This window comes from Ammospiza caudacuta, unplaced genomic scaffold (assembly GCF_027887145.1).
Source record: "Ammospiza caudacuta isolate bAmmCau1 unplaced genomic scaffold, bAmmCau1.pri scaffold_61, whole genome shotgun sequence".
Lineage (NCBI taxonomy): Eukaryota > Metazoa > Chordata > Aves > Passeriformes > Passerellidae > Ammospiza > Ammospiza caudacuta.
Window position 1 is genome coordinate 583,879 of NW_026683129.1, and position 13,168 is coordinate 597,046.

The 13,168-nt window shown below is 47.4% G+C and overlaps 1 pseudogene; it reads left to right on the plus strand.

Moving 5' to 3' along the window:
- The first annotated feature begins 345 nt into the window (after window positions 1-345).
- Window positions 346-12,447, plus strand: LOC131571902 (cell division cycle protein 20 homolog; annotated as a pseudogene).
- Window positions 12,448-13,168: the final 721 nt, after the last annotated feature.

The window sequence follows — 13,168 nt, forward strand, 5'->3', positions numbered from 1 at the left end:
TACTGTGTTATCAATCATAGCAAACCCCCCACCCACATTAACAGTTTACTAAACAGATAAACAAATGTTTGTGAAACTGATTGTCTTTTTGCTTTCACCTTCCTTATCCTTTAAAGTCTGGAAATTTACTTAAACAAACTTGAGGTGATGCAGCAGTCTTACTGGAATAACTTTGTCAGTTTTGATGAACAAACTTAAAGTTTTAACCCATTACAAGACCCATTTTCTTTGTGACTTGCACCTGACCCCTTTCAGGAATAAAGCCTTCTTGGAAACTCAGACAAGTGATCCTTCCTTGTTTCCTGGGCCTCTGATTTCTCGTGCTGTGCTCCTGCTGTATCGCCCATGCCGTAGCAATTACCGCCACCCTAGACAGTCTTGGCAGAGATCAGGGGGCGGCCCCTCTTGTGTGTGCCCTTGGCCACCAAGGGTGTACCAGCCAGAGAAACTCCATCCCGTGGCTGCAGAACATTTCCACACCTGCCCATCCCCTTTCTTCCCTTCCAGTTTATCCCTTTGCTTTGCCTTCCATTAATAAACAGTTTGGCTTCTTCGCTTTACCTGCATCTCTGTGGAGCTGGAGCGATGCAAATCCGGGGCCCTGGGACACTCAGGTCCCTCCTGCCATTCTCTTCCACGCTGTGTTTTGTGCACAGACACAGAGGAACGAGGGCAGATCAGGCTGGCAAGGTTCCTGTGGTGAAGGTCCAGTTTCACAACACTGTGGAGTTACAGATCTTGCTGAGCACTCTGGAGCCCCTGGACATTGGAAGAGCCAACCCGAGGATGGATGCCCTGAACCCAGCTGTGAGGGATTCCATGGCAAGCATCCATGGAAGGCAAAGGAGCTTGAAATGCTTGAAGATTTCAAGAACAGCTTCCTGAAAGCACAGCAGTGCTCCACCCCTGCACAGGATGAGGAAGAGAGCACAACCAGAGACCATTCGGGCATAACAGAGAGCTCTGGGTGTGCCTAAGAGCAAATGAAGCAGCAGCACAGTGCCCAAGACTTGGATGTGCGACTGTGCCAGTGCCCGGAGCGCTGTCAGGCAGTGCCGGGATCTCGGGTGTGCTTCTGGTCCCCACAAGTGAGGAATGGCAGCCCCAGGCTCAGACCCAGTCAGAATGCCAACCAAGTGAGACCAGAGGGAGGGCACCCTTCCAGTTACTCTTGGGCATGCCTGCAAAACAACACCTGCTGCTTCTTCCTCCACCTGTGTTTGCTCTGTGTTGGTGGCAGAACCAGCCAGGTTGGGCTCTGCGTTCCAAAGCCTATTGGGAGTGGGAATGGAAAGCACTGCATGCACAGCAGAGAGTCCTGGAAGGTGCTGGCAAGAGCGTCCTGTGAGGACAGGGCTCTGGGCTCTGGCTGGGAACAGCCTGGTTTTGGTGCTGTGAGCGCAGGCAGGAGTTGAGGCAGGTGAAGAGGCAGTGGGCAGCTTGTGTTTGTAGAGGGCCTGGGGCTGCACCTCTGAACCTCCACCTGGAAACACACTTGGGGGAATAGGAGCTAGAGCTGGAGGGTCTGTCCTGAAAGGACCTGGAGTCATTCAGCCTTGCCAGCTTTTCTTAAGTGTGTTGGGTTTTCCCAGGAATGCTACTCACTTGGGGAAATGCCTTTGGAGGAAAGGGGCTTGCTTCTCAAGGAAAGTGCTTCCCAGGGAGCTTGCAGTGAGGTAGGTGCGAGTGTCCCCCTTTGGCTCTCTGTGCTCCCTTCAGTCCTTGAGGCCTGTTGCACTTGGCAAAGCGGCAGGGCAAGAGAGAAGGCTGTGAAGAGCAGGTTTGGCATCCGCCTGGACCTGCAGAGACTCTTTGGAAAGAGGTGTGAGCAGGAGCATCTCTGTCCAGCCACGAGCCCCAAAACTCTCTTTGAGAGCTGTGAATTAAAAGGCCTTTACACACACACTTTTCTTATCTTCCCTGCTGTGGAGAGTATTATTAATAATTGGTTAGCTGAGAAAGGCCATACTGAAATAATGCCGCTGGTTAAGCTGAAGGAGAAAAGTCAGCAGTCAGCAAGCTAAAAGGAAAAGTCAGCAGTGACCTTGCTGCAACATGAGGATAGGGAGTAGAGATTAGTCCTGAATATATCCTAAGAATATGTAGAAAGTATCAAAAGTAGAACCATAGGAATGCAGAAGTAGGCGTAGGTGCTGATATGTAACTGACCAATCCTGAGCTCAACTTTTGCAATATGTATGAAGCTCATTATTAACTGTATTTAACCCGCCGTACTGATCAATAAAATCGGGCCTGTGATGATCAAATTGATGTCCTGGTTCCCTTCCATCGACACCTGCACACAGGCTATCAGAATAACCTGAAAGTGCTCTACAGTTAGAAAATGGCATCTCGATTCAGCAGGAAGAAGAGCAGATATATTCCCTCAAAGCCAGAACGGGTCTTGGATGCATCAGAGATGTTCAACGACTACTGTAAGTAGGGTACAGGGCTGAGTGCTGGGCATCCAGAACATTCTGCACTGGATTGCTGTTCCTAGGACAGTGTAACTGGGCTGTCTGTATTATTTGGTGTACCCAGGCTAGCACAGACCACTGCTGGAGTGTCCCTGTGTAGCCTTACTGGGACAGTGGTCTAGGGCACAGTGTAGATGCCTTGGAGCAGGGTACCTGGCCCCAGCAGCTGGGCATAGTGACACTCAGAAGGGTGCCCCTCCCCTGTACGTGTGTGTGTGCACATGTGCACCCACACCTGCTGCAGCAGCACGGGTGAAGGGCATGCTCTCTAGCCAAGCATGGTGTGACCTTTCAAATTGTAGATCAGAATTGCATTGCATTGCTCTTTCAAATTGTAGATCTGAATCTCATAGACTGGAGCTCCCAGAAATTCCTGGCAGTGGCTCTGGACAACACTGTTTATCTGTGGAATTATGGTACTAGGGAGATTATCCCCCTGCTGCAGACGGAGCATCCAGATATTTACATTTCCTCTGCATCATGGATTAAAGATGGAGACTACCTTGCTGTTGGCACAAGTAGTGCTGAGGTTCAGGTGAATGCAGGAGTAAAACTAGAGGTGTTTTCAAGGGATTGACAGAACTGTGGGGCCTGGGGACAAAACCTTGGCTGGCAGAGGAAGGATGCCATGCACCTGACTTGTCTTCCCTGGTGTGGGGTGGAACTGCCCAGTGTGCAAGGCAGCGTTTCGTTTGGGGGTTTTCTGATAAGTAGTGTAACCTTCTGTGCCATAGTCATGAGATACACATTTTCTCTGTTCCCTTACTGAGTAAGCTGAGAGAGCCTGTGCAGTGAGGTTCCTAGGGCATAGAAACAGGATTGGGTTTCTTCCAAAGAACATTTTGCTTTGCCTCTCCAGCTATGGGACGTTGAGCAGCAGAAACGTCTCCGAACCATGACCAGCCATTGTGCCTGTGTGGGAACCCTCAGCTGGAACAGCTGCATCCTCTCCAGGTAAAGCAGTGGGTGAGGGCAGTTTCCAGTTGTTGCAAACTCCTATCCTATCAATCTATGTGGGGCATGGGTTAGGGATGGCAGAGAGAAGTTTGTCCTGGCTTGGGATCCTTACTCAGCCTTATCTGTTGGGGCTGTGAGGAGAAGGCCTCTTTCCTGTATTGCAATTTGTGCTGAAGTTGTAAAGAGCTTGTGTGGGTGTTTCACTCACACCAACAGACCTGTGTTGCTGGAAACACTGGTTGAAACCCAGTGGCAGCTATAGCAGTCTTGCAACAACAAAAATGGATTTGGGTGAAAATGTGCAGCCTGACCCTGCAAGCCTTCTCTTCTCTCTGCAGTGGTGCATGGACTGGGCACATCCATCACCACGATGTCCGAGTGGCTGAGCATCACGTGGCCACCCTTGCTGGCCACACACACGAGGTGTGCAGACTCAAATGGTCTCTGGATGGCCGCTACCTGGCCAGTGGTGGCAATGACAGTCGGGTGAACGTCTGGCCATGCATCCAAGGTGGGGGTGGCAACTTTACTCCTCTACAGACCTTCACTTAGCACCAGGGTGCTGTCAAGATGAGCACAGAGCTGCCACAGGCGGATATGTGTGTGCAAGGCATGCATGCAGCACTGGCTGGGTGCAGGTTGCCTCTGGTATGTTTTAAAATGAACTCTCCTCTCTCAGGCTGTGGCGTGGTGCCCATGGCAGATGAATGTTCCAGCCACTGGAGGTGGCACTAGTGACAGACATATCCGCATCTGGAACGTGTGTTCTGGCGCCTGCCTCAGTGCTGTTGATACCCGTTCCCAGGTGAGAGATGAACATCAGCTTGGAGACAAACACCTTCTGGCAGCACACCTACACAGAGCTGCTGGCTCCTCAGGCCCAGAGGCATGGGGAAGGAGGGGGACCATGCTCACCTCCGAGTGGTGAGCATCAGCACAAGGACCTTGTCTCACCTGTGTTACTGCCTCTTTGCAGGTGACTTCTATCCTATGGTCCACAAACTACAAGGAGCTCATTTCAGGCCATGGCTTTGCACAGAATCAGCTGGTTATATGGAAGTATCCAAGAATGAACAAGGTTGCAGAGCTGCAAGGTAGGTGGACAGGGCCTGGGTGTGTGGGGGGCTGTTAGAGGTTGAAGACAGCTGCACTCCTTGGTTGGAGCCTGCAGCATCACTGATACAGGCCAGTATCTGGGGCCATGCTGCTAGGAGTAAGGCATGCCCACGGGGCTGTGGAAGAGATACCACTGATCCAAGTGTATGCTTGGGGTCTGAAATCATGCTGCCACAGCCACTGGGGAGACAGCTGTGAAAGCTGGCAGGGCTCATGGGAGCATACAGGAGTAAATGTGCATGTGCTGATCAGCTCAGCCCTGATTGCACATTCCTTCTCCTCTTCAGGTCATACTGATAGAATCTTGAACCTGACCATGAGTCCTGATGGTACAGCAGTGGCCTCAGCAGCTGCTGATGAAACAGTGCAGGTCTGGAGCTGTTTTGAGATGGATCCCATAAAGAAGAAAGAGAAAGAGAAGGCAAACAGTGCCAAAAGCGGTTATTCTTCACCAGAGCATCTGTTGAGAGCATGTGATTGTTGTGGGGAGGGGGATACTTGGTTTTACACACGGTACAGTATTTTAAATGTTAATGAACTGCTTAACTTGACTTTTTCTTAATAGAGTCTGATGGAAGAAAAACCCATGGCTCCTAAACCCAAGTCCTTCTCCCTGAGGCTGGGGATCTGGGTAAGGAGTGGAGACCTAGGTCTTAAGGGCCAGTTTAGAGGCCCCTGAGCTTAGAACAGCCTAGCAGAAGGATGCTGTGCAAGGGCTGTACTTCTGTTTCTGTCCCAGCTAAGATAGATATGTCACCTACCCAATCTAGATGCTGACTACAAGCACAGCAGCTCCACCACAGGCTCAACTGAAAGCATAGCATGGCTGTGGCCTCAGTTTGTGTTGTCCTGGCCTGTGTCACAAGCCCAGGGACACTTTCCTATGGCTCTGCAGGCAGATCTCAGTTTGTCTTGTTAGCTACAGGCAGCCATCACTGCCTGCCTATGGTGCTGGAGTAGAATAGCTATTGGAAGAAAAGGAGGGAGGGAAATATAGAGCAACAGCTGTAATCATCCTAAAGGCTGGAAAGAGGCTGGCTCTGGCATAAAGCCTGATGCAAAACAAAAGGTTAGCTTACACTGCCACAGCCAGCCTGGATGTCATGCGAGAGCCACGCAAAGCACCACCAACCCTGTGCTCAGCCTTCAGTCACGTATTCTTCCAACAAGTCTGATCTCCCTTCCCCTCCTGCTGACAGGAGGCCCTGGTGCCTCACTGAGGCTTCATGCAGGGGAGCAAGCACCAGGGCTCAGCTGGCATTTATTGGAGCTTGACTCCCCTACACTTGGAAAAATGTCTTTTTTCCAGGCTGAACTGTGCTGGAGCAAGTTGCAGGAAATACATCTGAGCCCTCACCTGTTGGGAATTAAGCTGACTAGAGACTGGAAAAGTACAAGGCCGTGGCTAATTCCAAGTCGTGCACCTGCAAGATAGCGTGTCCTTGGGCCTAGCTGAGTATGATAAAGGAGTGGACAGAGAGACGTGAGAAGTAGAGAACGTAGACCCAAAGGAATGAGGAAGAGTTGATGGCACAGTTTAACCAATAGATTGCTTGGCTTACAGAATATTCATAAGCTTATTATTTGCTGTATAAGTGTTTGATGCTTTCTTCAATAAACGGGACCTGTTGATGACCATCTGGTGTCCTGGTCTCCCTTCCTTCGACACTCACCTGACCAACAACCAGCTCAGCCATGCTGCTTTGCACGGTGGAGCCGCAGTGTCTGAGGTTGTGGGGCTGCACCAGACCCATCAAGCCTGTCCTTCAGCTGCACCAGCATTGCCAGGGGCTGCTGGGAACACTGCACAGCTGATAAGCACCTTGGCCTGTACAAAGCAGCTCCACCAAGCCTGTGCCTCCCATCAGCCCTCAGTGATTAGCTGAGGGTGGATTATTAACTGTTTTCACCTTTCCCTCAGCACAGTACCACACTGTGCCTAGCACCAGCTCTGCCTCCTGAGCCTTACAGCAGCTGGAACCTTCAAAGGTTCCAACTTGTGCTCTGCCAAGGCCAGTGAGTGTGTAACCACACCCACCAGAGCACCTTCCCCCCCACACACACACATAAAGCTGATATGGGGGGCACAGTCTCAAAAAACAGCCACTGAGCCAGCACCTTCCCAGCAGTGCTGCTGGTGCATCCCCATTTGGCCACTTGGGAAAGATCAGGAAGTCCAAGGATGGAGCTCTCCCTCAGATGCAAATCCTCGGGCCACAGCTGTCTCCAAAGGGGGAGCAGGCAGGAACCCAGATGCAAGGCTGGGCTCTTCCACAGAGCTGTGCTGTTGTTGTAGGAGCCCTGTCCCACAGCCCTGCACTTGGTGCTGGGAGTTAGCACAGACTTGCCCTGTAGGGCCAAAGCTGATCAGGCCTTCCCTGGTCCCTGGCCTGGAAGAAAAGCTTTATATGCCAAAAAGTTCTTGTCATTTTTTCAGTCCCATGTAAGAGCAGCTCAGCTTTCTCACAGACTGTTTCTTTCTCCTTAGCACATGCCCCACACCCAGATGCTGTGCATTACATAGCCCTTAGAGGACCACTGAGCATTACTAGAGGGTAATGATACTGCAGGGTCTTTGATCCCATGCTGGTCTCTTACAGTCCTGGAGTGAGGAGGAGCAGAGGAAGGAAGTGGGCACTGATCCAGCAGGCCCAGTAAACACAGCCCTGTAAGGTGTGAATTCAGTTCACAGCATGACAGCATATTAATTACCAAGTGCCATGGCCAGCCCATAGAAGAGCACAGCTAACAGTGTTATGAATAAGAAGCTTGACTCTGCCAATATTCAAGCAGCAATCAATTTATTATTTAATATGGTAAAGTATGAGCAATACAGCGCTGGGTACAGTGGGGGAAGTTTTCCCTCCAACTGCACACCGATAGTTGAGGGTTACAAGTATTTATAGGGGTACTCATAAATTTTTTTCAGTAGTTTCTATTTCCAATCTTTTACTCATCAGCAATTTTTATTCCAAATTATTACACCACAATTCTATACACTATTGTGATTTTAATTTCTCAGGATGTATCTCAAAGGAGTATCCCCAGATGGTGATGGTCCAGTTTCTGAAGGAAGAAAGATGAATCCCATCTGGTGGGGTCCAGCTCCCCAGATGTGTGTCTACCTTTTAATTGCAGAGACTCTAAATCTCATAACAGTGACATCCAGCTTCCCTTTGGTCGAAACCATAAACCCTTGAAGTGATGTTCATCTTCCTTTCTCAAGCTGTTTTTCTCTGCTTCAATAAGGCGTGAGATAAGCATATTTCCTTTATATATATTCCAAAGCTACAGTTTCAAGGATACAAGTAATATTCTAAAATTATACTTCAGAAGGTTATTATTGCAGAGCTTTTTATGGATTAAATGCAAGCAAAAAGCAACATCTTTAACACCTTAATTCCAATGCTCCTAAATCAACTGGGGTTAATTTGCAAACAAAAGATAGGTTCAAAGGCCTTTTTCCATGCTTTAATTTCTGCAGTTATTATTAGAATTCACAGCTCTCCCATTGTTGGGGTCCACACATTTTACATTCACAAATACACACGTTGCCTGTTTGTACCTGACACGAAACACAGCTTTGCATCTCACAAACAAGAAAATGCACTCCTTGCTCTTCTGACACAGCTCTCTCTGTTCATGATGTGGGACAGCGAAAGCCAATGTGCAGGAGCTGATGCAAGAGACAGGGACAAGGATGCAGCAGGCACAGTGCCAAGCTGACAGAGGGATGATTTCTGGCAACGGCACTGAAAGAGAAGAGTTTGCAGGAAGGACAGAAAATGGCTCTTTGTTTCACCTCTTCTTTCAGTGCTGCTAAGAATGTAGCCTGGAGCAAGCTGGGAACACCAGAGCATGGAGCCCTTTCCAGGCAGGGCTGCATCAGACAAACCAGCAGGGGACTGAGGAGCCCCTGGGGTGGCAGTGAGCAACCTCGGGCTCTGCTGACTGCTGCTGGCATTTTCTATTGAACCATCTCCAAGGACTTCTGTTGTGCTCTGTATTTCTAAGGGTTTTCCCCCTTGGTTATTTTTGGTTGTCTCCTGCACCTTTTCTTCTCCAAATTTTCCTACCCTGTCAGCAGCAGCTCCTGTCCAGAACTGGCTCTAAACTATCAGCAAAGCAGCTAGGAACAACAATGGGTGGAATCCTGTGGCTCAGGAATTCGTATGCCAGAGCCCTGCCTGTGCCTGTGCCTTATGTCAGGACCTCCTTCTCTGTGCAAAATCTAGGGATTAGTGGAGTTTTTTTGCCAAAGAGCTCCTGAGAAGTAAATGTTGTGCTAGGTTTCTCAGGAGTGTATCTGTTAAGTTCATTGCTGGCAAAGAGAAAGTAAGGCCAGGGTAGCAGGGCAGCTGGGAGCTGGTCACTCCCTGTAAAGGGCTGGTGTATGATGTGGGAACACCGAGTTTCAGGAGGGGCGAGCAGGATCAATGTGCTCAAGGTGCTGCCAGTGAGGTTTGGGTTCACTTAGAGAGTAGTCAGGGCTGGTGAGCACTGCAAGATCCAGCTGCAGTCCCCATCCATGTCCCTTTCAGTGCTGGCTTTAGTGTGTCTGCAGCCTGGATCCAGAGCGCCCTAGGGGGCTCCTGAGGCTGCCTTTGCACTCAGGGTGAGGATGCCCAGGAGCCCCTGAGGCCGCAGTGGGGACCAGGGCTGGGGCTTGTGGCCTAGCAGGTGTGGCTCTGGGGGCTGTGACATGCCAGGGCATGGGTCACTGTCACTGCCCTCCGCAGCCCTGGCTAGCTCTGTGATGCTCCAGGGACAATGGCAAGAGTGGGGATCTGGCTAGGTTAGGGTTTGCCTGAGCCAGAACCTCTAGGCCAAATGCCGAGCAGCAAAGACCCCTGGTGGACCGAGTGGAGGAAGCAGAGGAGGCTCTTTGGCAGCATAAAGTGCAGCAAATTCATCAGGAGAGGAAAGGGGAAGGTTCACAGGGCAGAATTCCCAAAGGGAACAGATGTTGAAAGAACCCCCAACACCCCTGTGCACGGGTTTCTAAAATCTTTCAAAACACGGGGTGGACACCATATAGTAACCAACAAGCGACTCTCGGTGTGTAGTTTTGAGGACTACAACAAATCAGAACAAGGGGAAGAGAGAGCTTTGGGATAGGGATTTGATCTTGGGATGAGGGACAGGGAACTTTCTGGAACAAAGGGTGGGGTTTGGGCTGATGGATGGGGCAAAGGGGCTGGGTTGTCTTGACAGACAGGGAAAAATCTGATGAGGAGGGAGGGGATTCCTTGAGGGACACGGGTAGGAGGGCATAACACAGGGGAGAAATTAACTGTAATAACTTGGGGAACACTTGAACATACCACTATATAACAGAATATTTGACTCAATAAACTAACACACTGCAACACAGAAATTCAGGCTTTCAGCAGCTGAGGTGGCAGTGTTAGAACCCGCAGCAGCTGGTGAAAGCCATCTCTGTCCTTCTGGTTCTTGCTGTGTGGGAAGGTGCTGCGAGTTGTGGTGGCTGCACTCCCCCTTTGTTGGGAGGATGATCTGTACCAGGGCAGAGCAGAAAGCTGCCATGGTGAGCAGAACATGCTCAGAGCATTACAGTTCAGAGAATGGCACTGCCCTTGAAGGGCAAACAGCCTGAAAGCATAGAATTCTGTGCAGAACTGTTGCACAAATTTTCTCTTCTAGAACATGCCCATTTTGTAGATGAATACTCTGGGTTTTATAGAATACATGGGGTTTTTTCTTAAGGTTTTTGGGAGAACTCTCAAGTTTATTTCTCTTTGTATTTTACATCCAGCATGCATACAGGTTTTTTTTTTAATTATTATTTTTCTTTAGTAAATAGTTAGGGAACAAATACCTACGCATTTTTTAATCATTTGGGATATTGTGACTAATATTCTTAGAAAGAAAACCTTGTTGAACAAGTGTGAAAACACAGAGAGAGGAAAAATAGCATAAAAGTCTTTTAGAACAGGGCGTGTAATAAGGACTGCAGAACTGAGTAATTCCTCCAAGGGCAGAATTAGCAAGATATATCACCAAGAATACCTGCCAAGATACTTCCTTAAATCAAGGGAAATGTGACCTGCAGCCATACGAAGTACAGCCAAAGCAAATGAAAGCCTTTGGAAAATAGGGAATTTTGCCAGTGACATCAGTCTGTCTGGATAACTGAGGGATGCCCATCATTATTGCACTACACTCCTCAGTATTTGCAATGTCTTTTCTCACAATTTCTGTGAAATGAATAAGCTGCAGTTGTTTACCATTAACTTAAGCTCTTAGGGGAATTACCAAGCACTATGTATGTTTTTCTGTAGCCGAGCAGGGCTTGAATTTCCCAAATCTTCTACAAAGCAGAAGGGAATCACAGAGTTACTTGTGCTAATGTTAATGAAGGGTTTCATGAAAGCGGGTGAATGAGAGCATTGCGTTGTAAAACTTCCACATGCAAGAAAACAGGAGTCCACTTAGAATAAAACATATAAGGCTAGCATGACATCAGAACAGGATAAAATGAAATTGCTAGACAGGAACTGATGCATCAGAAATTAGGTGTATCATTTCTGATACATCTGCATGCATTTGTAAGCTAAAACAGAAAAAGAAGGGCAGAGATAATAAGGAACGAAGATTTTAAAATTGCACTGTGCAGAAGAGACACACAAACCACCAGTGTGAACAGAGCTGGGAGATTCAGCTTGGAGATGGATTAAAGTGGAATCCATTCACTGAAGGTCTCTGGTGCACATGAGTGCAAAGACTGAGGAAAAAAGAAGAAAAGTTTAATTTATGAAAGCTATTTAGATTCCTGGAAGCATTGTCAAGAGACCTAAAAATCTAAAGCCTCAGAGAATCTGAACCTAAAACATCCCCAAATGAATTGATCAGGTATGATGTGCACATCTCTGCTGTTTTCAGAGTCAATGAAATTGACAATGAGTGTCTGGAAATTAGGAATGCCCACCCAGATTTTATCTCCATTACTTTAAGAACACCTTAATAAGGCACTTCAGGAACTGAACACTGACATTCTCACCCCGCTCTATTTACTTTACATTTGAATACAGGCTGGTAGAAGGAGAAATTTTGCTTTAATATCTCCCCAAATTACCTGTTACACTTTCAGGTTAGGAGCAGATGTAAAATTCAGCTAATCACTCACTCTATGCATGAATATTCCACTACTGAACTGACATACAGAACATCCTTTTTTCTCTTTTGTACCTTCCTAAATAGTGCCCAATGAACAGGACTCTTGCATAAATCTCACAGAAAATCACCAAAATTGCTGAAATTACCACTCAATTCCCTGATAAAAGCTTCTAAGGAAAGGTTTGACAGAATCACTGAACAATCTGAAACTTGGAAGCAAAACACGCATTTCAGCACTGATCAAGGGGAAAGAAAAAGAAATGATGTAAAAATTCCAAGTGGAAGGTAAGGAGAAACACAGGAAGCAGAGAAAGAACAAGGCCCTGTCAGATGACCTGTGCAAGGTAACTTTGTGCCCCAGCACTGTTAGAGGACATTCCCTGTCATTGGTGCAAGCAGCTGGAGACATAAATGCTGATTGATTTGGGGGCCACAGTCTTGATAAGTGCAGAGGTGGTTCAATAACCTGACATGAGGGAGTTCCCTCAGAGCAACTGGGATGCCAGAAAGAAGTGAACAGCTCACCACAGCCTGGCCCGCTCGGCTGCTTTTCCTTCTGACCCTCCTGGGGAGGCTCTGACATTTCCCCTTCCCTGATGGAAGCGCAGCTGCTGCCAAGGGAAACGTCCCCACACTCACTCAATGCTCCCTGTGCTTGCCAGATGTCCCATCTGCTGTCCCTGTCCAGGAGAGCTGCTCTGCTCGGGAGGAGGAGACCGAGCGAGAGCCTGGGAACATCGGCGGCCGCAATCCCTCCTGATCTAGCGCTGTTTATGGATGTGTAGTTGGATTTGGATAGTTACAAGTATAGGGATATTTACATACACTGACTGATATTTGTATAGTGATATTATGTGTGTATATTGTTATATCGATGTGTGTATATTCATCTGTTTACATACTTGTACAGCTTTGTAGCTGTGCATTTCTATTGCTGGGGATGTCTGGATTGTTTTATTGGTCCATTGATATTTGTGTATTTATAGACAGGTCTGTTATGTTTGTATTATATTGTCATATTATATGTCATGAAATATGTAATGCATGTTTACATCTCTATATTGTTATGCCTATATAGGTATTTACTTCTATTTATTATGTATGGAGTTGTATAGTTCTAAAATTCTATTTCTTTAGTTCTGGATCTGAGATTCTTTAGAGATGGATATTGATGTTTCTGTATTTGTACATGGGGTTTATGGCTGTAGTAATATGTAATAAATTTAATTGTTAAACTTCAATTCAGTAACTTCAATATTTGTGTACAGTGAGTTGCTGCAGAGGGTTGCAATAAAGTAATTTTTTTTTCACTGAAGTTGATATCTGTATATATTTACATAGCACAATTCTCAGAATAAATTAGATTTTAATCATAAATTGATATTTCTGTGTTTCTATATTGGTAGCATAGCTGTTGCAATTTAAAATAAATTTCATTTTTAAACATAAGTTAATGTTTGTGTATTTGTACATTAGTAGTG